At 54.1% G+C, this 25,651-nt stretch overlaps 1 long non-coding RNA gene across 1 annotated transcript; it reads left to right on the top strand.

Moving 5' to 3' along the window:
* Positions 1 to 1,586: 1,586 nt before the first annotated feature.
* LOC123926004 lies at positions 1,587 to 24,845 on the top strand. Its single transcript, XR_006815138.1, has 5 exons — positions 1,587 to 1,753; positions 4,584 to 4,699; positions 23,554 to 23,665; positions 24,117 to 24,216; positions 24,697 to 24,845. It is a non-coding gene; the product is annotated as an uncharacterized LOC123926004 (long non-coding RNA).
* Positions 24,846 to 25,651: the final 806 nt, after the last annotated feature.

The following is a 25,651-nucleotide window of genomic DNA, read 5'->3' as shown; positions in this document are numbered from 1 at the left end:
TCCTTCCTCTCTTCTTCCTGGAGATTGCCTCCTCCATGCAGCCTCCCTGATTTTTCTCACATCTCTGGCAAATGTCCCTTCAGCCACAGCCTGGGCTCCTGGGGGAGCAGGACCTCAGCCTGCTCGTAGTCCACTCTGGCGTTCTCAGTTTAGGAGGTGGGCTCTCCTGGGGCTGCGAGCACTTCTGAGACAAGGATGGCCTCCGCTTTCTTTCCACTTTCCTCATGGGGACTCGATAGTCCCATCTGAGGCCTGTGCCATGGAAGATGAAGAAGGCAGGAGCTGGAGAACCCTGAAAGGGGCATCTGCCCTGGAAATAAGGATGACAGGGCCTGGGGAATAGCGAGGCACCAGGAGAAGCTTCTGGGCCCCAGGTTGATCTTGTCCAGGCAGACTTACAGAGAGACACTCCCCATGCCCTGTGGTCAGTGCCAGGATATGGAAAGTCTAGGGTAGAGTGGAAGCGCAGAGAAGGTGTGACCAGCCCCGCTGGGAGTGTGGGGGCATCGCAGGGCAAAGGTAGGGAGGTGTTCTGGGCTGAGCTGAGCTGTGAAGAATGAGTAGTTTTTGGTCAGGCGGAGGAAGGGATGGAAGAGGGTGAGGGTTTCAGGAAGGGCCTCTGCTGGTCCATACAGTAACTTTGTGTGAATTAGACAAAAGCGCCCCCTCTGGGCGGATGCAGCCCCACACCTGTGCGCATGGCGTGGCCCCTACCGAGCCCCAGAGGGAGCTTGCCATCAGCCATAATTCTGCCTATCACTGCAATGAGCGGCTTGCAGGGGCCACGGCTCAGGGCAATCTCCGGCTGGCACAGTGACTCCCGAACACCTCCTTGTCCCAATCCCCGCAGCCTGGGAATCAGCTGCTTCCTGTAAAGAGGACTGCGTAGTTGGAATTAAATTAAGGAGATGATCCTCAATGATCTGGGCCAGCCCTAAAGGCAATCACAAAGGTCCTTACAAGAGGGAAGCGAGAGTGTCAGCCTCCGAGAGGGAAGGTGTGACCCCGACACAGCAGTCAGGAAGAGCCTGGAAGAGGGTATACCCTGTTAGCCTGGCCAGTGGAGGAAGGGGCTCAGAGCCAAGAGAGGAGATGGCATTCTGCAGCCAGAAAAGGTAAGGAAATCGATTCCTTCCCAGAGCCTCCAGAAGGAAAATCTTGATTTTCGCCCCTTAAAGCCCATTTTTGGACTTGCGGCTTCTGGAACTGGAAGGTGATCCATCCTGCTGTTTTAAGCCACGGAGTCTTCGGGGGTTTGTGCCGTAGGAGCTCAGGCCTGAGCCATGGTGCTTTCAGAGAGCACTGTGTCTGGAGCCCAGCGAGGCTGAGAAGGGGGACGGGGGAGGTACTCCGGGACTGCCAAGGGCCTCCTCAGTCCGAGAAGAGAGAGACACCGCACAGGGCAGAGTCCTCTCCTGCCAGCCTCGTGCTCTCATTCCTTGCCTCGCCCAGCTGTGGGGGCGAAGCTCCAAAAGGCCGCTTGAGATAAGGTATTGACTTTGGAGGAAGAGCAAATACTGGAGAATGTTCCCGAGGGTCCAGCAGGGAAGCGGTTATTGGCCCCTGTGTATGCCCAGCGTGCACACACCTGTACACGCACACACATACTCCGGGAGGGGTTCTAGCACGTCCGAGGCCCGTCTCCTCGGCAGCCTCCTTCTGCACAGAGCCAGGGAGAGGCAGCTCACCATCGGCGGTGACAGGTGCCCTAGGTGCAGCCCCGTGGGGCCTATCTGATGCCTGGTCTCCAAAGGTGACTGCCCTTCGGGGCAACCGGGTCATGGAGCCAGGGGTGGGTCTCAGAGATCTGAACCCTGGGCGGGGATGCTCAGGGGGTGCGGGAAACTGAAACCAGTTTTTCGTTGACACTTGTGATCCCTGCTTGGGTGAAAGTCTGGTTGCTTCATCTGAAAGATTGGGATGAGTCAGATTAATCACAAAACCCCACCTGGGATGCCCCAGCCCCTCGGAGCCGCGCCAGTGCTCGGAAGGCCTCCTGCTTCACCTCTGCACACATCTGGCTCTCTCTGTCTGAGCATCTTCCCCACTCCTGATCTGCCTGCTTCACCCCTCCTGAGCTCCTGGTGGGCCCCCCTGGATATCCACGCTCCCGGGGGGCCCCTCCACCTGCGCGGTCCTGCTCTCCCACCACACCCTGCAGCCTCATGCGGTCTCTCCTGGAGACCGGGACAAACTCAACGCAAACTGATGGGAACAAAAATGCCGCACGCTGGCCTGTGAGCCTCGACAACCCACAGCTGGACTTGCGGCAGGGGAGACTTCGCCCGGGGCTCGCCACAGGGAACTGCCCTACGTCTTCAGATGGCCCAGGTCTGTGTCCCAAGGCAGCTACAAGCCGTTCCAGAGCACACACTCCCCTGTCGAATTGTCTCTGTACGTTTACATTATATAAATACACTATTTGCATTATTAAATGTGATTATTAAGTTTTATTTATACCTTGAATATGAATTTCATATGCAATATGAAATTTACATAGAACATTTGTAGATGAAATTTATATTTCTAAGATAAAGGAGGAAAAAGGAGAGAATTTTAAAGGAAATGCTATTCCCTTTCCCCCTCTTTCTCCTCTGGTGGCCTCTGTTGGGTCTCTGGGCCATGGCAGAAGGGAGTTGTAGTAGGAGATGAGAGGAAAAGCTTTGTAAAGCTTAGTGGTGTGTCTCTAAGAACAAAATGTCAGATGGAGGGCTGTTAGAATTTTAACGGTACTTACCCTTGACCCAACAATTCCACTTCTATGAATGTCTACTGTATATATAGGACCCTTGTTCAAAATAACATATTCACCGGGTTATCCAGCGTAGCATTATTTGAAATAGGGAACAGGGTATCCCTACGGTAGTATGAAAGGAGCTCTAGGATACGTTAACTACATTTTTTTAAAAAACCCAATGCAGAATATTGTGCAACCATCTATACAAAGACTGCGTGTATGTGGTGGGTGTGCTTGTGGACACGTGTGCATGCAGACTTAGATTCATAAAATACAGTATGTCTGGAAGGCACAAAGCATGGGCAGGGGTGTGCTCCTCTGGGAAGCCTCTCTGGGTGACATTAGCGCCTTTTGAATTTTGTACAATTTGTTTACATTTACCTATTCTATCTACATCTACCTGTAATAATAGCTTAGTCTTTTAAGCACTTCAAAATAATGAAAACATAAATAAAAACAAGTGACGTGCTTAGAACAGAGCCTGTCATGCAATAACCACAGGGAATTTAATCTGTTAGCCCGCTTCCCCCAAGGCTGACCTGGGTACTTCTCAGGGTCCCCGCTGTGTTGTGCACACACCTTCATTCTAGGATTGTATTAGTGTGTAATAATTGTGCATATTCAGGCTTGTCCATCCAGCTGGACCAAACACGCCTCCCCGTCAAGCACAATACTTTTCCACCTTCTGTACCAAACAGAGACACTGGCAGATAGTAGATTGTTGAGTGAAGGAATGTATTAGAGGGCAAAATGGAGCCATAGGCCCTGCCCTCTAGAAGCTCGAGGCCTAGCGGTGGGATAAGAGTCGTACACGACACATTCAAGCCACATATGACAATGACCCTGTGAATCTGAAGCTCTGGAGGAAAGAGAAGCGTCCCAGGCAGAGGGAAGTGATCACAGTTGCTGGGGTGGTGTTCAGGCCTGCCAAGACGGGAGTCAGCAAAGAGCCGGTCCGGGGCCGATGAGGCATGAGGCTTGCAGCACAAGCATGGGGCCTGGGGTGCTGGGACAATATCGGAGGGACCTGGTCCTGAGCAAGCCCGTGCTCAGGTGGCCCACTTCTCTGTCACCCAGGCTGGGAGGTGGTTCAACTATCCTACCCCTCCCCTAGGGCCTTCATCTCAGAGCCATGCAAGGGCATCTGATGGGTACCTGAACTCTGCCATCTGATTCTCTGGGCCACTGCCCAGAGATGGAGCTGGGTGACCAGCCAGTCCCCTTGTCTTGATCTCTGGTCCTGCGGGAACTGTGATTTTTAGAAGTTCAGCCCTAGAGTCCTACAGCACGTATGCCCCCGTTTCTAGGCTTGTCCTAAAAACTGGCCGGCTTGCTTGGAATGGTTATCAATATGATAATTCACTTGGTCATTAACCAAGACCTGACTTAACCATGTTAGGTTTGGGGGGGGCAGGGAGGAAGGGGGCACAAGATTCAGGAATACCAGTCAGTCTCCCCAAAGGGAGAATGTTCTTGTTAATCCGTCACTGTTTAACAGGCCACTCCAAAACTCAGTGCTTTACAACAACCACTATTTAATTCTCTCGTGGGTCTGTGGATTCCTGGGTTCAGCCAGCTGGTTCTGCAGGCCTTGCTTCGGGGTGTCTCCTGCAGGGGCACTCAGAGCAAGGCTGGGGCTGGAGTCATCCTCGAACAGCTGAAACTCTCTTCCTCTCCGTGTGGGCTCTCCACATGTCCCTTCAGCAGGGTAGCCAGATGTCTTACGTGGCGACTCCAGGATCTCAAAAGCAAACCATCCAAGAGATAGGATGTAGAAGTTGCTGTCTCTCCTAAAGGCTAAGGCTGGCATTGGCACTGAAGACCTCTGCCACGTTCTGTTGAACAGTGCGATCCCGGCCAACCTGGATTCGGCGTGGAAGGGGGACTCCCTCACGGCCTGAGTGTGCGTCACTGGGGACCATCGCTGGAAACCAGCTTATGCAGCCCTGCAGAGCGACACAGGTAAGAGCTGAGGCACCGAGGAGGGACATGAGGGGTGGTCTGTGAGGTCGGTGATGATCCTCTCCTCTGAACCCTGTGCCGACCTCCACTCTCTGACACGTAAGAGCCGACACCAGCCCGATCTCCTTTATACAACCCCCTCCTCACTCCAGCCACACAGCCTGCCTGTGCTCGCGGCCTTGACCCTGCTGTCCTCTGACTGGGTGCCCACCGACTGGCCACTTTAATACACAGGCTAAAAGCAGCCTTGAGCTTGGCGGTGAGCATCTTCCTGGGCTGTTCCATCCAGATGTCCCAATGGCACCTCAAGCTCAGTGTCAAGAACTAATCCCCCACCCCCCACTTCTGAGAGAAGCTTCAACCGGGCGCTCCAAGGTCCCTTGTCCTTACAGAGGAGATGGCTCAAGGGACTCCAAGTTGATTCTCTATCATAGTAGAAAAGAAAAATCAAGTTCAACCAAATCTGGAAATGCTCTTGATCTAGGGTAAAATGTGTGTGGGGGGGATAGCCATGCCTGGTTCACGATTGTCTCCTGATGCACACACTGGACGAGTTACGTGGAAAAGTTTAAAAGTGTAAAATGCTATAGCAGAGGGAGGGACTGATATTTAAGGAAGGGGTGTTGGACTTCTGTTGGCTTACCTGTCTAGTGGCCATTCCTCACTTCTGAAAACAGCGCCCCTCTTCCCCTTAAGAAACCTACTCCACGTGGTTTGGATGAGGTGGGGCTGCTTGAGAAGTCAATATGTGCCTCAGACTTAGCCAGTCAGAGAACTCCAGATCACTGGCCTTCGGGATTGGTTCGGAAATGGGCATGGGACCTCAGACAAGACCAATCAGAGTCCTCCACGCTTTTTCTGCGGGAGTTCTTTGCAAAGATAGTTTCTAGTCACTTAAGTTGCTAAAATCAGCCTGGCATCCCATAAGGGGAGAATCCAGTTGGGAAATACAGAAAGACATCCTTCCGGCCTCTGGATCCAACACTGCCTGAAGCCAGATCAACCCTGACTTTTCAGTTCTGTGTGTCAGTCAATACATTATCTTTTTTTGTAGCCTGATTCGGTGTGTCTAGAACCAAAATCACCCCCACACCCTCTTTTCTGTTCATTTTCACATTTCCATGACTGACTTCAAGACCTGACTCGAATTCTCTTTTTCCAAGAGGCCTGCTTCAGTAACCCTGTCATGCAGTATACATGTGGTTCCGATTTCAATACCTTGTACTGCTTTGTCTATAATATTATAAATGTTTCGGGAAGTGAGTGTTTCTGGAACCCACGTGGTCCTTCCAAGTAGCATGGGAGCTTCCGGAGGGCTCAAGTGGGTTATGTGAGCTGTGGATTTCTGCATCCTGGGTTCCCTGCTGGGGGCGGGGTGGGTGAGTGTGTGAAGGCATAGGCACCTGTGTGGGTGTGTGCGTGTGACCAGAGCAAAGGTGATGTGCACACCTGCGTGTGTGATCATGGAAACAGAAAGAGAGGCAGTGAGACTGGTTCCGGGACAAGTCCCTGCAGAGCTGGCAGGAGTGTCCCTGGTTCAGCCTGGAAGCCCAGGCACATGTGTGGCAGAGGAACCCAGAAGTGCCCTCCGCAGAGTGGCTGCGGTGTCATGGTGTGGTCTTTGGCTGAGACTTCACAGCTCCGCTCAGTTTCTCCAACCACAGAGGCCTCAGCCCTCTCCTTTCTGACTCCATAGCAGCTAGCGCAGGTCCCAGCAGGTTGTCAGAGCCCAGCGGGTCCTGTGGAAGGGACCAAGGGAGGAAGGAGTGCCCTGCATCAGATGATGGCCTCCCCCGCCTTCAAGCAGCCCAGGGAGGAAGTAGCACCCCTTTTCCTGTAGAGCAGGTCAGATGGTCTGCGGGGGGCGAGCCTCTGACCCCCTCGCTGTACTCTCCTCTTTGCATGGTCAGGTGTCCCTGCCTGAGACGCGTTCCTCTACGTCCCTCTCCCTTGCACAGCCTGCCACCCCGTAGGTCTCCGCTCGGACACAGCTTCCCCAGGAAGCCGCCCCTGCACAGGCTCCCACACACTCTGGGTAGGTGCTTTTTTGAGGGGCCCCCCAACACGGGTCCTGGAATTTATGGAAGCCCTTATCACATCGATTATAAATGCCGGTTTGTCTCTGTTGGGCCTCCACGTTTGAGTACTGGGGGGCGGGGATCACGGCACATTCTGCTCTGTTCTCCCCTCCCCTGCCTGGCCTCCGTGTGTTCATTTGAGGGACAGTTCTTTACTGAACACCTGCTAGTGTACCAGGCACTGTTCTGGATGCAGGCGATGTGGAAATGAACATGACGGAGAAGCTTCCTGCTCTCGTGGAGCTTCCCCTTTAGTGTGGGTGGGCCAGGGGGAGACAACCAACAGACAAATACTCGAAACAGAAACAGATCATTTCAATGAGGCTGAGCGCTGTCGAGGACAGAAATCGTGGCGGCACCGTTGAGAGCCTTGAGAGCAGGGAGGGGTCAGAGAATGCCTTTTTAAGGAGCCAGTGTTGGTGTGGAGACAGGCGGCAATCTGGGGGAGAATATTCCAAGCAGAGGGAAGAACTCCCCCGAGGAGGGCATGAGGCCCGGCCCCCCGAGTTCGCACAGCAGGATGAAGGCTGAGGCCAAGGAGGACCAGGAAGAGTTGAGGTCAGAGAGGCAGGCAGTGGCCCTATTTTTATATAATTGCAGGCCATGGTAAGGAATCCGGGTTTTATTCAAATTACAATAGGGAAGGGCCATGCTCCTATCTGAAATCTTCCAAGATCATTCTGGCTGTTGTGGTAGGATGGATTGTAGGGAACAAGAGGAGGCTAACGGTCCCATGGGGGAGACAGGCTGTCACGGGCATGGAGAAGAAAGGACGGACCAGGATACACGGAGTTGAATTTACACGACTTATTGATGAAGCTCATGTGGCTTGGAAGAGAAAGGGGGGAACCCAGGAGGACTGCTCGTCTTGGGAGACTGAGAGCGTGCTGGTACCAGTTATGAAGATGGGGCAGATCAGATTGGGGTGGGGACAGAACGCATAAGTTTTGTTTTGCCTGTGTCAGTTTTGAAATGCCTGGTAGATATCCAAAAGAGATGACAAGGAGATCTGAGCCTGTAGCAGAGCAGAGGGGTCAGAGTTGAAGATGCAAGTGTGGGAGGCATCGACTTACAGATGGTTTGAAAGCCTTGATGAGATCATCTAGGTAGCGCGTGTTTAGAGACTACTAGAATGATGACCAGGCCCAGACACATGCCAACATTTACAGGTTGACTGAAACCAACAGAGGGGCCTGAGATGGCCAGAGAGCAAGACAGAGAGAGAAGAAAAGTAGAGAGGTGGTTTTCCCTGAAACCAAGAGAAGAGAAATTTCAAGGAGGAGACCCAGCTGACCATTCTGACCCTCCAGAGGGATCCCACATGCCGGCAGAGAAGTGACACGGGCTTCAGCAATGTGAAGGTTGCTAGAGACCTTGACACGAGAGTGTTAGTAGACTGCTGGGGATGGAAGCCAGTGCGGGTGGGTTCATGGAGAGAATGGGGTGAGGAAGTAGGAGTACCGGGGAGGGAGATCTTCCTAAAGGAATTTCACTTGGAGAACAAACCATCCGGGTAGACGCTGCTGAAGGAGATGGGGCATCCAGAAATTTAAAAATTTCTTTTGTTTTTGTTTTGATTTTTGCTTTTATTTTTAAAGGTTTTATTTATTTATTTGACAGACAGAGATCACAAGTTGGCAGAGAGGCAGGCAGAGAGAGAGGGGGAAGCAGGCTTCCTGCTGAGCAGAGAGGGGCTCAATCCCAGGACCCTGGGATCATGACCTGAGCCACAGGCAGAGGCTTTAAGCCACTGAGCCACCCAGGTGCCCCGGATTTTTGCTTTTAAAGAGATGGGACCTCCTAGAGCATTTATGTATGTTGGTGGGAAAGATCCTGTGGAGAGGGAAAATTATGATGGAGAAGGGAAGAGAATAAGAGAACTTCATGAGCAAACATCTTGGCGGAGCAAGAAAGATGGGATCCAGAGCTCAAGACACAGCTGGCTTTAGGTAGGAATTGGGTTGAGTTGATGGGTACAGATCCAAGTAAGCTTAGAGTTGTAGTGGTGGGAGAATGAAGCGTTTCTATTTCCCCAGTGTTATATAAGACAAACTGAGGAATACGTGGCCTTTGGGGACAGAAACGGTAGAGTGGAAACGCCAGCGACGTGTAGGGAGAACGCCATCTTGGGTGCCCATTTGAGAATTCTGTCAGATAAGTGCGACCTGTTTCTCTGCAGCCACGTTCCACCAAATGGGCCTTTGGACAACCCAGAGTTTGGGCCTAATCTGGAGGATGGTCTCATTTGAGAAGTGTCTCAAATATTCCTGCTGACCTTGGCCGTACCGGCAGAGAATCCTGTCCCATCCCCGCCAGCCCCCACTATGTTCCGAGGTCAACACAGCATCAGCCTTTTCCACGGCTGGGGGAGCTACCTGGGGGCGGGATAGAAGGATGAGATCACTGAGTGGAACGCTCACTCCTGCTCGCCCAGCACTCCTCACCCCCGCTCCAGCGCGACCTACAGTGATCACTCCCATATGGTGGACCCAGGCACACAAAGATAGCATAGTGTGGGGCTGGGTCCCGGCCCCTGAAAAACAGTCTGTCCCAGGAGCCAGCCCAGCCACAAAGAGCTTCTCAGAGGAGTTTTATTGGGGTGCGTGTGCGTGTCTCTCTCCTTCACTGTCAGGCACCCACTTGCCTCTGGAGAAAGGGCTCCTTCATCCCTGGGGTTAGTCATCTACTCCTGCACAAACAACGGGCCCTTTCCACAGCTTTCTCACCCACCGTGGGCCAGGGCCGAGCACAGTTGCTGCCACAGAAAGATGCTTCACACATTCTTATTGAACGAATGAATGAGTGGAAACATCAAAGCAACCTTCCAGCCAAGGCAGGGAAACCCTTGCCTGTCGCCCTCCCTCACCTCGTCCCTGCAGTGCAGCCGGGATAAACGAGACCAGCTCAGGCAGAGCAGGAAGGTTTCCGGGTTCAGAGGAAGCTCCCCCTGAGAGGGAAGGCAGAGACAGTTCTTCAGGGCTGAGGAGAGAAAGAGTCTTTCCCCACCTTGAGTCTAGTACAAAAGGGCCAGGTGTCACTTCAGCTCTGGACACCGTGCTGGGCATCAGCTTGACTGCCTTCTCTTGTGGCCTCCTGGTCATAAGGCTTTGGGGGCCAGAGCCACAGGCCCCGGCTGCTCACGTGGTGTAGTGAGGCTCCTGACCTCAGGCTGAGGGCCCTCGGAGAGAATAGCCACCTTGGTGCCTGCAGGGCAAGGGGTCATCCAGTCAGGGATCACAGCAAGAAGCAGCTGTCATGTCCAGTAGGGCTCCCAGTTCTGGTTCAAGCCGAAAGGATTGCTGAAGAAGACGTGCCCCCGGGGACCAGGCCCGAGGGGAGATGGACCATCACGCCCAGTCTCCTGATCCTCTATCTGCTCCCGCCTCTCCTTTGGCTCCAGGATTGTCCCGAGTACTCTGGTCAGCCAGGGGAGAACCGGAAACCCCAGCTGGCGTTCTGGAGCTCTGAGCAGTCTGCCTCAGGAAATACTTGCTGAGCCCTGCTGCAGGGGTGCTCAAGCTGGCTGGGAGCCAGGAGAGAGAATAAGGCCAAGGGGGTTGAGGGCCCAGAAGTGGCACAGGTGAGAGGGGCCCACACCTAGCCCCAGACTCCCGAAGAGGGGCTAACCGTGCCCTAGTGGGTAGAAGCAGGCCTCACCTCAGCCACAGGGCTGCTAGCCGGAGACAGGCCCTGAGTGCCAGGGACGCTTGAGAAGGCTGATGGCCTGGCCGTGGCTGGTGAGAAAGGGCGATGGCTGAGAGAGGAGCCTGTCCTGCCCAGCAGCATCCAGATCCAGGGAAATACCGCCTGTGAGAAGGCCTTAGAGGAGCTTTCGGGCCAAGCAAGGAGGCCCCTTGGGTGATCCCTTCTGTTACTGTATTCGTGTCCTGGGGCCTCCGGAGTGAGGCACCACAGACTGGGGGCTTAAACAACAGAAAATTTATTTTCTCACAGCTTCCAGCCTCACAGGTAGGCTGGAAGTCCAAGATCAAGGTGTTGGCGGGTTGTTTCTCCTGAGGCCTCTCTCCTGGGCTTGCGGATGGTCACCTTCTCCCTGTGTCCTCACGTGGCCTTTCCTGGTGTCTCTCTCTCCTTACAAGACCACCAGCCAGATTGGATGAGGACCTGGCTTAGCCTTGATCACCTCCGTGAAGGCCCGCTCTCCACATGCAGTCACTTTCCGAGGTAGGGGGGGCCAGCGCCTCCACATCGAAATTTGGGGGGACATGGTGACTATGGGAAGGTTATCCTCATTGTGACTGTGCATGTCGTAGAACAACTGACTGCTGGGCCCAAACAACACCAACGACAAGAGCAGGAGTTCCTCGTGTGTGTGTGTGTGTGTGTGTGTGTGTGTACGCACACAGGCACAGTGCCTGCTCTTTACCCAACAGGCCCACTTCCTTTGGCTCAACTGATTGGTCCCAGAGCACTGGAGGACAGCCATTATTGGCCCATTTTATAGATGAGCTGAAGGAAGTTGCCCGGGTCGCACGGCAGATGAGTCCCAGGCTGCCTTGGTGTCCCCGGTGCTCCCAGTCCACTGCCTCACACTCCCAGCAAGGTCACCTATGATGGTCTCACACGGCGCAGCTGGAGGAGCCCCCCCGCCGTCATCAACGCGCTCTCGACCTGTCAATGTAGGAGGAGCGGGGGCTACAGAATGCTCCCTGGACGTGAAGGGATTCGGGAGGCCCGTGAGATTCCTGGCTGATGCACTGTCTTATCTCCTTGACTCACTTCATTTTCAGGCTCTGACAAGCTCATGATTTGCCCAGGGTCAGACAGGTCCTGGCACCCAGAGGGCAGGGCTTGTTTCCAGGCCCCCCCAGAGGCCCTGTGCTGGCTTCTGGAGACCTCCCCTGAGTGCATCCCTCTGAGGTGGGCTGTCCTGCCACAATGCCCCCCAACAGCCTCTGCCCCTGCTCTCTGGGGGTGTCTATCCCTCCCACACCTGAGAACCCTGTACCCCCAGGTCTCACCTGGTCTCTCCATGTGGGTGTGAAGGGGCTCAGCTCACCAGTCGCCTTCCATGGAGGGATGAGGGCTGTGGCAGGCAAGGTCAGGTGTGAAAGGCAGCCAGGACGCCGGAATGCCCGGTCTCCAGGATACTACCCAGTTTGTCAGGGAAGCCGTAAGAAGCATTTCTTTGAATTAGCCCTGCCTGGTCCCATCTAGTAAGGAAGTCTTGCTCACAGGCTGAGGCCTTCCTCTGGTTTCCTACTGGAAAGCTTCATCTAGATACTTCCAGGGAGCTCAAGCTCTCGGGTGCCTTCCTCTGTGGCCATGGCAGATGAAAGGCTAGAGGGCAGGTCCTTCCTTGACCAGTGAGGGGTCCCTGGGAGGACCACCATGACCTGGAGATCTGCTCATCTTTGACTGTCAGTGTCTTCTAGCCAAGCGAGCACTGAAGGGACCCAAAAGGTCCCATCTGCAACTTCGGGTTTATCCGTGGCTGCTGGGCCTCCCTGCCTGACCACGGCAGCCTGTGAGGGCATCTACAACCCCCAGCTGGCCTGGGCCACTTAGGATCTCTTCTTCTAATCAGTCCCAGCATTAAGGCGCAGCCTCGCCAAGGCCTGCACACAGTAACCAACCGCTGCCGGCTGGGTGGTCCCCTAAAGACCCTCTCACTGACAGCGCGGACATGGGGCCAGAGAACCCACTTGCTCAGGTCAGGTCCGTGGGCTGCCACTCGCCTTGCCTGAATCGTGGCTGACCCCAGCGCCTGGAAGGTGGTGGACATTCAAGCATCCTTGTATCTGTTGAGCCAATAAACGGATTCAGGTCCCCAGGTAGTTCAAGTCCCCTTCTCCGGGCCCCTCCCAGCAGGGGGCACGGGCGAGGACTCGAGATCCGACTCGCCCATTGGTGCAGGCACCAGGGACTGCTCCATTTTCACCAGGACCCCACAGGGGGTTGCCTGCAGGGGAAGAGACTGCGGGTCTGACCAGAGCCGTTGCTGGAGCGTGGGGCTGTTCAGGAAATAAAGAGGCATTGATTGTGTGGGACCTCTTGGCAGGTAACTGAGACTCTCTGATTCCCCTCAGACCAAGCCCTGAGGTGCTCAGGGCCGTGAGCTGGCACGGCGGTGAGAGGCGCTGCCTGGGGCCTGGCCGGACTCCAGCAGGAGCGGCGTGGGAACGTGGCCTTCAGCCCCCCCTGGGCCGCTTGAAGGGGAGGTTTGCCATGGGGGGGAATCCATCCAGGGCCAGTAGCAGAGCGACCTCTGATGGACGCTGCTGTGCGAACCAGGCTTCTGAGGGCCCCGCGGCAGCTGCTTCTCCATGCCGTGTGTCCTACGTGGGTTCCTAGGACTGCCTTTCCTGGGCTGAAGGGGCTCACGGGAGCTCCCCTCTCCCCATGAGAGGACGTGGCTGTGGCCGCAGTGTTGACCATCATGTCCTTCTGCCGCCCCTCCCAAGGATGGCACCTGGCCCACTGGGAGGAGGGGTGAGGGTGCCCAGGGGACCCTCGCTGGGACAACTCCTTGCTCCCTTTCCTCCATACCGTCGAAAAAGGTAGTTTCCTAAGCTTTGCCACACCAGAGGCTATCACGGGGGACCGGGGCCGGGATAGGGGGGTGCTTGCGTCTAGGGGTTGTGAGCGACTGGCCTGGCAGGCAGTGGTGGCTGCCAATGGGCCTGTTCTGCCGGATCTTCTTGGTCTGGCCTGGCTGCCCCAGAGCCCGAGGCCAAGGCCGCAGGAAACCTGCCTTTCCTGTCCAGCCCTCCCAGGCCCTTTCAGGCTCCCTGGTGAGGGCAGGGCGCTCACACCCGCTCTCCCACAAAGCTCTCTGGGGTTGGGTTCCCAACAAACAAGATCTCCCCCTAGGGGGCCCACTTGCTTTTTCCTTCTTCTCCATCTGGCTTAAAAGAAAGTGATCGACAGACCTGGGTTCACACTCTGTCTCTGGTTCTTCCCAACTGGGACCTGAGGCAAAGCCATTTACTTTCTCTGCGCCTGGTTTTTTCATCTGTAAAAATCAAGTGGTGGTCGTGAGGATAATTTGAGAAGATAGAGACACTGGGGGCTGTTCTGGTTGGTAGCTCTTCCCCTCAGACTCCTGAGCCCTTAGTTCGCCGGCGCCCCTGGCCTGTCCCTGCTGGCTGCTCAGCGTACCCAAGTCAGGCCACGTTCTGGAAGCTCTTGCTCTTGCCCCCTTGAGCCCCCAGCCAGTGGCTCCTGAGCACTCCTCGGAACCTGCTGGGCTAAGTCCCACCTGCCAGCCTCGTGCAGGTGTGGACCCTGCTGAACAGGGCTGCCCAGCTCCCTGCCCCTCCGCTGGCCCTTCCTTCTTGCTTCTGCAGGCCCCTCTCCTGCTCCTGGCTGAATGAATGGCATCAGGGCACCCCCTGAGATAGCGACTGCTCCCTGCTGGCTGCTGGCTGCTGTCCTGTGCACCAGCCAGCCCCTGGGACTTATCAGGGAGCCCCATCCACACCTGCACTGGAAAATTTGCTGACCACTCTGGGTCTTCGTGGAGGAGCCCCTCCACACTCTGAACTGGCTTTGATTAACCCTGCTGCAGCATCCTGCCCTCTGAGGGGGTCAGGACAATCATGCCGACGTGGTCATGCCTCCCACCTGCTGGGCTCTGAGGGCTTCACGCTCGGGATCGCCAATCCTCCCAACAACAGTCAGATGAGTGATATTGTCCTCATTCGCCGAGAGGGAAACTGAGGCTCAGAAAAGTTAAGTGACTTTCCCAAGGTCACACATCTAGGAAGGACCAATCACAGACTTGACCCTAAAGTCCATGCACTTCCCACTGAAGGGAGTGCTTCCTGGCAGGGGAAGGCAAGAGCGATGAACTATCTCAGGGGCAGTCATGGGGCGGGGCTTTCCCCCTTGGGTCTAGCTCAGTTGTCCAAAATTGACAGCAGTACCTCTGGCCTTCGAGATTCACCTTCAGGTGTCCCCTCATCTTTGTGCCTTTAGTGTCCGAGGCAGAATTCTCTCCACAACTTCCCATGGTGAGGAGCCCCTCCTCTCACCCACCAAAGCCCGCCAGCCTGCCTGCCACTCTGCCTGTCCCCTCTCACTTCAGCCCCCCGGTTCTGCACCATGCAAAAGGGACTGAAGTTGGGATGGGAAGCTCCCAAGTCAGGTCATTTTATGGGCTCAGGAGCTGCCTCCTAAGGCCCAGGATATGTCAGAAACACTTCATGGAGAATTGCAGACAGATCTGGACTCATAGAGCAGCTCCCACACTTATCAGCCTGACACAGTGAGAAGTGTATTTTGCTTCTCTGAGCCTCAGTTTTCCCACCTGTAAAATGGGTTATTGTGAGGATTAAATAATGAGGAGAGAAGAAGGCATTGGGCATTGTGCTTGTCATATAGTAAATGCTCAATAAATGGCCGTAGTCATTACTAACCTTCCTCTGGATCTGGGTATTCTGAGTGAAGTCAAGCCACCCAGCACTTTAGGAAACTTTTGGATTTCCTTGCTGCTCTCTACTGAGAGTTCACAGGTGGGGAGCTGAGATCAAGGGCAATTCACTAGACCGGGGAACCTCCTGTGGGATCAGAAGAGTCCATGGTGGGAGGAGCCTCTGCTGGGGTTAAGAGAGGCAGTGAGATCAAAGTCAAAGGCAGCAGCTCATCTCCTCCAGGGGCCTGAGCCCTGCCCCCTCCTCAGTACCTCTGCTGACCTGCAGCCTCACTCCATGGTTCCAGTAAGCAGGACGGTCCCACAGGAGCCTGAGCCTCGAGGATGGGATGAAGGCACTCTCCGCTCTGTGGTCCTTGTGGAAGGCCATCCCTGCCTCTCATTGCTCAGACCAGAAGGGGGCAGGGCCCAGAGCAACACCAAGTCTGGGAGAGAGGAGGTGCCCAGGAGGGCCTCGGATGCTAGGGTCAGGAAGAGGCTTTGCTTTATGCAACAGGGTTTGGGAGTTGAAGTGAGAGAGCCCAGAAGGAAGCCAGCAGCTGGCTGGGTCAGGGAGCCGTGGGGAAACGGATGGTGCCAGCTGGGGTCGGCGGTCTTTTCCCAAACCTGTAACTTGTGCTCTGCCTCTCGGGGGCCACCATGTAATAGGGCTGCCGGACTGGATTGTGGCTGGTTACGAAGCCTACCTGGAGGCTGGACATCGGTCCCCTGAGAGCCAGGCCCCAGCACAATTGTGCTCTCCAGCAGGAAAGCTCTCAACTGGTTTGACTTGATTTCCAGAGCTCCCTGGCTTAGGACTGGGACCTCAGAGAGGGGGGCTGGGGGAAGTAGAGCTTTTGTCCGCATGAAAAAAGCTGGTAAGGAGAGGACTTAAGATCTGTCTCCTGGTGGACAAAGTCAAGGGCCGGCAAGGTTCGCAGCGAATGAGCCCAGCCCAGAGGTGGCCAGGCATTCCCACTCACACGCCCTGGCAGCTTTGCTGGTCACAGCACGGCTGCAAATTACATGTTATTAGAACAGTCCGGATGATGAAGTCACTGCAGCTCTAATCCTATTTATTTCAATGACAGCTTTGGCAGAGCCGTAAATCTTGCTGCCAATCTGTCTCTTGCGGCCGGTTCCCCGAAGGAGCTACCGTCAGACGTGACTCCAGGGAGGCGTCCTTGTCAGAGCCGTAATTCATGTTACCTTTTTCCTTCAAATGGAAAATTCTTCCAGAAAATCCTGCCGTGAGGCTTTTCTATTTTATAAAGATGGCCCCTGTGGCATCGCCCATCTTGCACGCTCTTCTTGACATTCCTCCCCACAGGTAGTGGGGTGAACTTGGATGGGATTTTGTGACCACCTTGACAAGCGGAAGTCACTGCACAAATCACTATGCGACTTCCGAAGCTAGGTCAGAGAAATGTCATACACGTCCTCCCTTTTTTCTTGGAGCTCTTGCCCTTGGATTCCAGCAGTCATCCCGGGAGGAAGCCCAGGTCACCTGGAGAGGCCACATGAGAGATCTGGCCAGCAGCTCCAGCTAGGTCCTGGCTGACCACCATCAGCCAGACCAGCCATGCGAGTGAGGAGACTGTCCCGATGACTGGCCCAACTGGCATCTGACTGCAATTTCCAGAAGGGCTCTGAGCGAGAACCACCAGGCGGCACCGAGCTTGTCCCCAGAACTGGGAAAAAGGATAATAAAATGATTGTACAGTTGACTTTGAACGACACAGGGGTTAGGGGCACTGACCCCCACCCCATGCAGTTGAAAATCCATGTATAGGTTGTGAGTCCCCCAAAGCTTAACTACTAAAAGCCTATGGTTGACCAGACGTCTTTCTGATAACATAAACAGTTGATTAACATATATTGTATATGTTGTATGCATTATACACGGCATTCTTATAATAAAGGAAGCTGGAGAAAAGGAAGTGTTATTAAGAAATTCATAAGGAAGAGAGGATACACGGACAGTACTGTACTACATTTGTTTTAAAAATCTGCATATATGTGAACCCATGCAGTTCAAACCCGTGCTGTTCAAGGGTCAACTGGAGTTCTTTTAAACCACTAAGATTTGAGGTGACTGGCAGAGCAAGAGGTCACCAGAGCACTCACGGATGATGATAATGGACAACCTTTGCCTCTCAGGCTTCCCTACTAGGGAAAATGTGAGTGCACTCCTTCCTCCCAAGCTTTCCTTCTTAGGTTCTGGAACATGGTAATATCTGGGTGATTCAATCCCTCAAAGCAGGATTTGAGAGCAGGCATTCTGATTTTCAGAAGCAGGAAGACTACCCTCTTACTCACTTTCCCAAGGAAGTTATTCTCTTGGGCATTTTGACTGAGACAGGCAGTTATGATGTTCCAGAAAGATCATGACTCAAATGTCAGGTAGACCCAGTATCTTAGTCTCTTCAGGATGATATAACAAAATACCAGAGACTGCTGGTTAGAAACAATGAATGTATTTCTCACCGTTCTGGAGGCTGGAAGTCCAAAGTCATGATGCAGGTAGATTTGGTGTCTGGTAAGAGCCCACCTTCTGGTTCATGGCCAGCGCCTCTGGCTGGACTCTCATGGGGCAGCAGAGATAGGCTAGCTCTCTGGGGTCTCTTGCACAAGGATAACTCCAATCATGTGGGCTCTGCCCTCCTGACCTAAGAAAGTACCCCCAAGGCCCCACCTCCTAAGACTCTCTGTGGGGGGGAAGGGATGCAAATATTCAGACCATAGCCCCCAGGTACAAATCCCCATTCTGCCACCTCCTGGCACTCTGTCCTCAAGTTGGTCACTTGACTGTGCTTCAGGAGCCTCAGTTGCAAAATGGGAAAGCTGATACGTACCTTAGGGGATAGGTATGACAACTTGAGATTCTTTATAACTAGTCTTGTTCTAAAAACTATTTGAGACAGGTTATGGAGATGATGTATGTAAATCATCTTGGATTATCAATGACAGATCATATGTGTGAAACACTTCCTCGGTTTTAGCACTTGGCGCATATCAACGTATTTGACAGTTACAACAATCCAGTGAGCGAAGTATTATTATTACGTGTATTTTACAGATGGGGAAACCAAGGCACAGAGGGATTAAGTAACTCTCCCAAGGCTACACAGTTAGTAGGTAGCAGAGCTGGAATTTGAACTTGGGAAGTTTGACCTTAGAACCCTCACTGCCATTCCGTCTCTTGGTAAATGGTTAACTCTGGGTTCGATGTGCCTCTGGCCCGAGTGTCCAGCACATTCCCATAGAAGCAGTCTGAAGAGATCCAGGGCTAGAACCAAAGTGATACCCACGATGGGTTGCCTAGTGCTGAGCTGTGCTAATGTGGGAGATGCAGCAGGGGTGAAAGTCACACCCAGGGTCTCCCAGGTGCTGGGGGGGGGGCGCGGTGACAGCCAGAGTGGAAAGAAAAGCTAAGAGGACAGTTTGCAACATCGGGACAGTAACGTCCATCTGGAGCCCTCGGGGGCTGAGTCATCCCCGAGAGGGGCAGCCATGGGGAAGTGGAGCTGCTGGAAGTGCCCAGAACACTTGACGCTGAGACTTACCCTTCTGCCTCGGCCATGGGACCCTCCAGTGAGTCACCCACCCTCATCTCCCAAGTGCTGAGAAACCATGTACCCTCCGAATGAAAGGAGGGGCACAAAGTGCTCAGACACCAGAGATGGAAGCTGCCACTTCATTTTCTCGCTAGTAGAGGATGCAGTCTTTTAAGCTTTCTTCAAACAACTTTAACTGTTTTGTGGAGGAAACGGACGTAAAACGAGCCAGATGCTTCCTTAACCTCTCAGCCAGCCACTTGAACGTCATTTAATTTTTCTTAGTGATTCAGGGTTAATCATTAGGAACATCATTTCCATACTGAGCTGCAAAGTGGCACCAGGTTAGAGGGCACTGCCTTGCCTAGGTGTGGCTCCGTGCCCTGCACCCGCCGGATGGCCCCAGGTGGCTGGGCTGACGTCCCTATGACAGCGCGGTCCCGAAAATGGGTCTTATCGCTCTAGAAGGCTGCCAGCTCTCACCTCCCAGCGCCGCCCGTGTGTCAACCCAAAGCAGCTTCACGATGCTCTGATTCGTTCCTCCTAATCTGCTGTGAATTTACTAACCAGATGCCTGTGTTTGTTAGAAATGTTCATAAAAGCAGGGATTCCAGAGTATGAATCATGGAATCCAACAGCTCCACTTAGGAAAGGTGTGATTGTAGCTGGTGACCTGTCAGTGACCCTCTTTTGTTTAGTTATTTAGATTCTTGGTGTTTTACATACTCTGCCTTCCCGCAACTGGTGTGTATTGTCATTCCCAGTAACTTCAGGGCGGAGACTGCTTCTTCCGTCCCCAGTCCCACACAAGCTCGACCTGGCCGCCTTGAGTTACACCTGACAAGCGTTTTCTAAGTGCCCCTCTATGCCGGGTGCCCGGCCAGGCACTCCGTGTGGGGCTCCTAGGATGGGCCGAGGCATAGCCCTGCCTTCCAGGAAGCCACAGCCGTAGCCTTCCACCGGTCAGCTAATCCTGGCCAATGCTCAGGTTCCAGAGAATGCTGGCGGGTCGGAGGTGTGGGCCTCCCGGGATCCCCTGAGAGAAAGGAGAGTGGCTGGTTTCGGAAGCGTGGTTGGAGCCCCTCAGGATTATTGCCTGATGAAGACACGGTGGGCCTTCCTCCGACCGACCCGGGGTTGGGGCCGGGGCAGGGAAAACACCAGGAAGCAGAGAGCGAGAGTGGACCGGGCTGCCGGGAGGTCAGAGTCCAGGCTGTGCGGAGGTGGCATGCGAGGTTAGGACGGGGGCAGATAGCACGGAGGGGTGCCCAAGCTCCCCCCGCATCCCTGGGAGTCTGCCCAGGCTGACCTCAGGCAGTTAGTTCAAGGCCCAAGCCTCTCCAGGTTCTGGCTGTGGTGCTTGGCCTCTGCTGCCTGCTGGAATGGCGAGATCAGAGACCCGAAGCCTCGTATTTGACCCCCCCGCAATCTGGTTTCGGGCAATGTTAACCGAGCGTGCACAAGATCTCCCTCACACACCTCTTGCACACACACAAGAAAGCAGTTTTCAGATGTACCATGGGTAGGGAGCTCACTTGCACACAGGCAGGAGGGGCTAGGGGGCCATTGTTGCCCACCCCCTACATCAGCAAGGCAGTTTGGTTTGAGGGCAGAGATGTCCCAGGAGATACGGTACTGAACGTCCCAAGGAATGCCGTGGAAGGGCTTCAGAGGTGCCCTGTGGTCGCCTGACGTCGTGAGCGCTCAGATAATCAGTGCATGATCTGTGCCCATCCTGAGACGGGCCTTGCCCCAACACGCCTGGCTTCCAGCCCGCCGGGGGGGCTCTGAGGGCCTCGGAGGCAGCGCTAGCTCGCAGGAGCCTGGTCCTAGTAGGGCTCCGGGCCTTTGCTCCAGAGACTTCGGGAGTGGAGCAGGGACGACTGCGTGGACATCGCAGCCCTCAGCCCCTTCCCCTTCTGTTGAATCCTCTGGGTAGGCAGTTGCGTCTCTGTTCTGTCCAGATGAGGCCTCCCAGGCCCAGAATGGTGCAGGGTCATCTGGCAAAGTACAGACTCACGGCGGCCTTCAGGCCCCGATATGACACAGGAGGGCCACCAGCCTGGATTTGGGGGGACACGAAACTCCACAGTTTGGAAACCTACGGAGACTCCTGGGTTCCACTGCGACAAGGTACAAGGGCCTCTGGTCATCCCACGCGTCCCAGCCGGTACCCTGCAGGCCCTCCCCAGAGAGGCGCCCCGGCGGCGAGAAGTGCCCAGAGCCGGAGCGGGCTCGGGAGCGCATCAGGCTGGGCACGACCCCCCCGCGCGGCCGGAGCCGGAACTGCCGCGCGTCCCTCGCCCGCCGCCCGCCCCGCCCCGCCGCCCTGTCCCACCAGATCATCACCGGGTGCAGGGAATCCAGCGTCCTTCCCGTGGCCACCCGGAGTCAGGTGACAGAATGGGCAGCAGAGTGACCGATGCCGTGTAGGAGCAGTGGCAGGACAGGAATGTTCGGAGGGGAATGCGACCGGAGATCCAGGAAGATCCATCCCGGTGGGACAGGAGGGTTCCGCAGGGAGAGAAGCACAAGAGTAGGGACACAGGTTGGAGGGGTGAGGCCCCAGGGTCTAAGGCGGGATGCCTGCTGAGGGGCCTCAGCACCCCCAGAGGAGCTGGGACTTCTCCTGGGGATTGTTTTTTGCAAAGGAGAGTGGGGAGCCCCCCCCACCACCCCAGGCGTTTGATGACCTGCCAGGAAATCCAGAGGTCACAAAAGACACGGGACTTGCCTTTCTTGAGTTTGCCTGAGAGCACATAAATACATAAACTTAAATTTGTAAAGATGGATGGCTTATGGAACCTGTAATGCAAAACCCCCAGGCACTTAAAGCTAGAACAGGAGACTTGCACTCCGTGTGAGCCTGGCGGGCTGCGTCAGGATGTCCTCGGGTCTGGGGACACCATTCTGGCCACCACGCTCTGAGCACGTGTCTGTGCCCAGGCAGGCGAAGCCCTGGGAAGTCCTTGAAGGGGAAGGCTTTATTGGGAAGTGAGAAGAGGTGAGGTGGCCTTTTACAAAGATCCCTCTGGCCCTCTGGCTGCTCCAGTGGAGGGTAAGGAGTTGGGGGACTGCTGCAGGGGCAGGGAAGAGGGGAGCAGCCACGAAGCCCGTTTTAACCTCGGGGCTCCCCAAAAGTGTCCTGGGGACCTTCAAAGGGCTCCAGACCACTTTGAGAACTGCTGAATGAAGAACATGGGCACATGAATCGCAGGTGTGGGTCCAGATCTAGTACCTACTGTTTTTGGAAGCACCTCTCCTTTGGAGTTCGGATTCCCTTTCCTTTGCTCATCCAAAGAACATGCAGTGCACTGAGGCGGGCAGGGTTCGTGCTCCCATGGTGTTTTGGAAGCTGAATCAGGGCACTGTAACGGGACCCCTGTTCATGTGTTAAATAAGTCATTAAATGCAGGCAAACAAACATATGTACAGATACTATTTCGTTCTCACAAGTCTTTTTCCAACATAAGGGCATAAGCAGAATTATGGGAGATTAGAGCTAGTAGGACCCTGACAATTCTAGCCCAACTCTCTCATTTTAAGTTACAGTCCAGGAGATCATTTCAACTCAGTTCAGCGAATACTGAGCATCTACGATGTGATGAGTAAAAGTGAGCAGAGTAAGAGGCCAGAGACCGACAGATCGGATGTTAGATGGAATGTCCAGAGAAAGCCTCTCTGAAAGGTGACTTTTGAGTTAAGGCCTCAAAGAAATGAGGAGCCAAATTCATGGGATGTTTGGGGGAGAAGTTCCAGGTAGAGGGAATAGTAAGTACAAAGTTCCTGAGGTCAGAGGATGCCTGGCACGGGGAGGAAACAGGAGACCACAGGAGACCACTGTGGCTGGGCCACGGCGCATGAAAGGCAGTGGTGAGAGGTAGGAGGTAAACTCAGAGTGGGTCCAAGGCAGATCTTATAGGGCCCAGAAGGCCACTGAAAGAAATCGAGTTTTGTTCTGAGTCAGATAGGAAGCTAGTAGAGGATTTTGAGCAGAGCCATCACATGGTCTGACTTAGAAATTGGTTCCAGTCACAGCAGAGAGAGTAGACCAGGGCCGGAGAGCTGGGGCAGAGGGAGAGTCACCCTGACTTAGGAGGCTCCTGCACTAATTCAGACAAAAGATGATACTGGCTGCAAGCAAGGATGAAAACAGAATAGATGTGGGGAGTGATCAGAATCTAGAAACATTTCAAAGTAGGGTCTTCCTAAAAGGAACTCACCCAGGTCACACACAATCAGGAAATGGTATGGCCAGGGCCTCAGGTCTACGGAATCCCTGGCCAGCATCTCTGAATCCTACCATGACTGGGAAAAGGATTCCATTAGTTTCAATTTTATAGATGAAGACACTGAAGTTGAGAAGGACAAAGAGAACGTCTCCAGGTCACACAGGTAGTAAGTAAGTGGCTGACTCAGAACCCCACCAGCCAGACTCCTCCAGAAACCCCTTTGCCCAGGCCCAAGGTATCATAAATGAACGCCTCCTCCCTGGAAATCTCAGTCAATACTGTCATGGGGTCAGCCTCAATGGTGAACACAGCCTCAAATCCCCTGCCCTAAAAATGTCCCCTTCAATGCTTCTTTGAAATGTCTGAAGTCCCTACAGCAGAGATTTCTCTGAGGGGTAAGGCCTTATAGGCCACTGTCTACTATGTAGAAAGTGATCATTAAACCTGGTGAGGCTTAGGGTTTGAAGAGCTGCCCAGGGACCTCGAGGGGGGCAGAAAGTAGAGCACGCAGGGCTAAGCCCTCTGACAGTGCTGTTGGGTGGCAAGTGTTGGCTCAGGGACAGGTCTGTTTCTTGGGACAAGCAAGAAATCTTTCTCAACTTTCTTGTTTTAGAGGAAAGAGTGTCCCCTGCTCCTTTCTGCTCAGGGGTCCAGGAGTGTCCGGAACAGATGGTTCGGCCGCCTGATGACGTTAACCATTGGCACAGGCTCCAGGCAGGGACCAGGTAGGGGGGAGGGTGAGAAACTTTCTGAAAAGTGCTCACCCAGACGTTGGTGACTCCCTGGAAGGCTTGCCCTCCTGCCTGCGGTGGGCCTGCGGGTCAGGATCTCACGGGACACAGGGACCATTTGGGGATATTTCCTCCTCTGTCTCGTGTATAGAGCATTGTGGGAGCACGCTCCCTGCCCATCTCAGGGCTATGTGTTCTTTGGCTAGCGAAGAGAGGGGAACCGGAATGGCAAAGGTGGCCATTACCAAAAATGCCGTGTTCTCGACCTGTACCCAGGCCTGTGGCTCATGTGTCTATATTCTTAACTCAGCAGTTCCCATAGTTCTCTGGGGTCCCCTGGGGGTCCCCAAGACCCTTTCAGGGGGTCCTGAGGTCAAACCTGTTTTCACAAAAATACTAAGCGGTTATTTGCCCTTTTCACTCTCATCCTTGCATGAGCGTACAGGGGAATTTTCCAGAGGCTGCGTGACATGCGATATGGCAAGAGGCCGAATGCAGAAGTGAACATAAGACTCTAGCTCTTGTCTTCTGATCCAGACTAACAGGTTTGCAAAAAACACTAATTTTTTTCATTTTAAAAACTCTAGTTATTTTTCATTAAAATGTGTTAATATGGATTTACTATTACTATTTTTGAAAAGATTTTACTTACTTAGAGAGAGGGGAGAAGCTGAGGGGGAGGGAGAGGGACAAGCAGACTCAGCTGACTGAGTCCAGAGCCGAATGCTGGCGGAGATCCCACAACCCTGTGACCTGAATGGAAACCAAGAGTCAGATGCTTAACGACTGTGCAACTCAGGCGCCCCTATTACTGCTATTTTAAATGAAGTGATGCATACCTTTAAAATTCTCAACTTTAGTTTCTCACAGTATAAACCACGAGAGACAACCCACACCAACCTCCTGGAATTCTTGATCATTTCTAAGAGCGTAAAGGTGTGTGGCGTGTAAAGGGACAAACGCTCCGTCTGGCTGCTGCTGCTCCCGCCTGCAGGGGCTGACCCTAGCCTGGCGTTTCTTCTCAGGGCGCCCGAAATGGGCGCAGCGCCGGGGGACAAGGAGAAATCGCAACCACCGCAGGGAGATGGAAATTGCGGCGGCCACGACCGAGTTGACATTACCCTGTAGTAACACAGGGGGGCGCCCTTGCCAATCAGCAGATCCGTCCAGCTGAACGCCGAGATTACCAACGGGAGTTTTACTCACAGGATTAAAAAAATTTAGGCTCTTGTCACTGGTGATGTGATTTTTTTTTTTTTTTAAGAAATGTGCTTTCTCTGATTTTTTAAAAAAGATTTTTATTTATTTATTTGACAGAGAGATCACAAGTAGGCGGGGTGGGGGGCGTGAAGCAGGCTCCCTGCTGAGCAGAGAAACCGATGCCCAACTGGATCCCAAGACCCTGAGATCATGACCTGAGCCCAAGGCAGAGGCTTAACCCACTGAGCCACCCAAGCGCCCTGGTGAGGTAATTTTTAACCTCTCTTGTGTTTCCCATGTTCAGTGTGTGCTCCAATAAGTTCGCACTGCCTTCTTCTGGGTCACCTCCGTGTGGGTAAATGGCCCTGCTCCAGCCCCTGAGGAGGGTGTCAGGAAGGCATGACACCATGCCTATGACACTGAGTCTCCTGAAGTGGCTGCTGCAACCTCCGCCTCCGGTCAGCCCTGGTGAGGAGGGAAGGCCGCATTTAGTACGCGGAGCTCCCACGGAAGCCACAGAGCTGTGGCAGCCGCCACCAGGCAGGGCCGACATTGGACACTGCTGTGTCATGTCACAGGCTGTCTTTCTTGTTATTGTTATTTATTTATTTTTTCTTCCTCTGTGCCATCATCTCTGTGATCACCCATACCTGAGACCTGTTGGGAACCACCAGTTAGATGTGGCCTTTGGAGGGGAGCAGCACCAGGAAGAGGATGGGGGGAGGTCAGGAATCTGGCTTCCGAATATGCCTCCTGAGTGTCCTGGACCGCTCATGGGTC

Source organism: Meles meles, chromosome 15, assembly GCF_922984935.1.
Source record: "Meles meles chromosome 15, mMelMel3.1 paternal haplotype, whole genome shotgun sequence".
Classification (NCBI taxonomy): domain Eukaryota; kingdom Metazoa; phylum Chordata; class Mammalia; order Carnivora; family Mustelidae; genus Meles; species Meles meles.
Note: the sequence above shows the minus strand (reverse complement) of the source record. Positions and strands in the feature narration are given on the sequence as shown.